We start from the raw sequence: 3,450 nt of genomic DNA on the forward strand, positions 1-3,450 counted from the left end.
CTAAGGGCATGCAGGTGGAAATGACCCATTGCTGCAGGGATGTGGCCAGGGGACTCATACAGGTCACCAATGCTGCGGAGCAATTACAGAATGCTTCAGTTGGGGGACAACAATATACTAGGTGGAGGGAAGTAGTCCCTTGGCATCAGCGACCAGATACAGGAGGCGCAGTACTAGGAGCACCTCTGCCTCAGAAGGCTCCACAAGGGATGTGACAGAGCCACAGAACGGCCCAATGGAGTGCGTGACCGCAGAAAGTAGTGTGGCGTTGAGAGAAAAACTGTAATCTGGTGAGGTAACCAGTATTATGTCATTTGTCAGGGCTGATATTCAAGTTCCATGTCAATGTCATATTGTCTAATTTTGACTGCCACAATGCAAGTTTGCACCTGGTATGTGTGCATTACCACTACCACATTTTCGTCATAATAAATAACAGAAACAATTAAACCATGTAGTGTCTTGTCTCATCATTACCCACCTTAGAAATAATTTTGTATAATTTCTGCACGTCTCAGTCTCCCCTTTGCTGTGCTTGGCCCACGTGCTGTTTGTGTTGGTTGTCCTGGTTGATTGTCTTCCTCAGGCTCGTTGTCAGAGAGTTCCAGGGGTAAGCCTCTAGAAGTTGCAAGGTTGTGCAACATGGCACAAGTGGCCACAATTTTGCAGCAGGTATCTGGTCTGTACTGCAATGCCACACCAGTTTTGTGGAGGCAGCAGAACCTGCTTTTAAGTAAGCCAAAGGTCCGCTCAATCATGTTGCGGGTGGAAATGTGCACTGCATTATATCGCTGCTCACTTGGGGTACTTGGATTTAGGTATGGTGTTAGTATGAAGGAGCACACAGCGTATGTGCTGTCACCTACAGGGTAGAAAGCAACAGATTACTCACTGCTATGTTTCACCATAACAAGAGAGTCTGCAAGACAGTGTTACATATATTTCCCACTCCTTTTTCAACAACGGTTACCCAAATAAAGTCAGCACGGGACCTTGGGAATAAATTATTTAACACAACAGTGATCCCTAGTGCAGAATAGAGATGAACAAGAAGCAATAAATACAGACCCAATCAGTGCTGTATTAGTTAAACCTATCCAGCCGAACAGAGGTTCAATGTTTAATTTGGAAAAAAATTATTAAGGATTCAGCACACAATGATACTGAAAGTGGGACACAAACCTGTGTCCTACTACAAAGAAATTAGGACATACAATCGCCATCCACACTACGGGCAGCTACCGGTCTCGAACCATGCCATATTGACTGCAGCCATTGTGACCCCCAACTGCCGGACGTAATCCCCACTACCCCCGCATTTGTTTACCCTGCAAGAACCCGCTAGGACCTTTATCCAAGCAAGTATTAACTGGAATGCATATTTAATGTCCTGAAGATGATCCTTGCATTGTTCTCTCGGATCGAAACGTCGTCGACACCCAAAACTTCTCATACATACACTTTGATGTCACTATTTGTTTATGTAGAGTCGTTCCTTGCGATTTGTTTGTTTAATTGATGATTAGTCTTGAGAACAAACTGTGAGCATTGCCTGAGCCTCCCTCAAATGTTTTCCCAATTGTATGTCTTAATGTCTTTGTAGTAGGACACAGGCTTGTGTCCCACTTTCAGTATCCTTGCGTGCTGAATCCTTAATAATTTTTTCCAAATTAAACATTGAACCTCTGTCCGGCTGGATACGTTTAACTAATACAGCACTAATACAGTACTGATTGGGTCTGTATTTATTGCTTCTTGTACATATATTTACCAAGCAGGTATCCTTCGCCAGGACACTAATATGCAGGTCCTATGTTCACTGCACCTCCTAGCGTCAGGTAGCTTCTAGGGTGTAATAGCTGCAGCTGGAGGGGTTTCCCAAAGTGCCGATGATGCACCTGTTCTAGTACACCTGCGGATACCAAGTCTTTCCTGTACCTCTTCAGCTATCAATTCCTCTACACTTCTAGCAATCATCACCTTTTTTGGAATAGGAGTAGCATCCTTCATCTCATAACATCGTCCAGATTCATCAACTGCATGCACTAATCCATTCTCTTGGAAGTAGCTTTCTTCATTAAAGAACGGCTCAGTACTACAAGTATGTATCCATTAACTGCTGAAAACATTGCAAAAGCTAGTTCTATGGACAAGTCTTTTCTTTTGTCTTCTTTTCCTCATAGACAACACTATTTCGTTTGTTGTCCTCATTCTATTTAGAATCAAAATAGATAGCTTCCTCTTGAGAGCAAATGCCTTATCAACTATCCCCTCAACAGTTCCTTTTATCTGACTGCTTCTCCTCTTCTTTTATAGTTCTTCATTTTTTTAATTAGATTCTTAATTACTCTACTATGGAACTTTCTAACTCTGATTTCCTTAAACTGCATGCGCCGTCTATTTAAACTGTCTCCTTTTTTGTTTAATCTTTTACTACTTGTATTATATTATTTTTCTCATTTCGTAGTTGATCTCAAACTTTATTTTGCATTTACTAGATTTAGCTGTGTTTCCCAATGTGCACAAACTATTTTAAGAAATGTCTTTGTTCTCTAACTAGCAGCTCTTTTCTCTTTCACATTTTGCCCCTTTTGTTTTTCAGTTGTGAGGAGATAGTATCTTTGCTTCTGTTTCTTTCTTGTCTCAATTTGTAGTTAAATAGAAATTGATGCCTGAAAAGGGGAATAAAAATAGGTGCATTTAGCTTTTTGTTATGTACTATCTGATTACATAGTTATATATAACTACCAACATAAACAGTTTTGCAATTTTATTATAGATACCATTACCCTCTGCAGTAGCAGTCCTGACCTAAACATGTACAGATACCCTCTACACTAGTTGGTAAGTAAGAAAGATGCTCTATGTTTTGGAAACATATATGTCATTTGCATTATGGATGGTATACTCTTACTTACTGCTTGGCATAGGGGTCTGAAAGTGTGCGAGTAACTTACAGAAACTGAATAGGACAACTGTCAATCTCTACAGCACAAAGTGTAGTACTTTATGACATACATACAGCATTCCTCAGAGGTCACAGATGTATACTGAAAAGTAGGTTTAAGAGTTGGCAAACAGCTTTTACATGTCAAGTGAAGCTGGTAGTCACAGTGCACAGACAGACTCTGCACCAGTAGGCCTGACCCATGTTTAAAACGCTATTTGTCTGGATGGATGAGGTTCTGTCACTACTTGCCTACATATGTGAGTGAGTGTAGTAGTACACCTGTAGCAGTGCCATGAGATGTTTAAGTAAATGTAAATGTGTCAGTGTGTGACAGCCTATTTTAGTACCTCTATGTCTCTCTAAATGTGTATGCAATTGGCTGAACAAATAAGTTAGTGCCTGTGTTAGGGAATACAGTTACAGATAAAGTACCTGTAACTGCAACTGCCTTCGATATGACTTTATACTGAAAGAAGGTATTTCTGAGTATGTGTCTGCAT

This window comes from Triturus cristatus, chromosome 2_2 (assembly GCF_964204655.1).
Source record: "Triturus cristatus chromosome 2_2, aTriCri1.1, whole genome shotgun sequence".
Taxonomy (NCBI): Eukaryota; Metazoa; Chordata; class Amphibia; order Caudata; family Salamandridae; genus Triturus; species Triturus cristatus.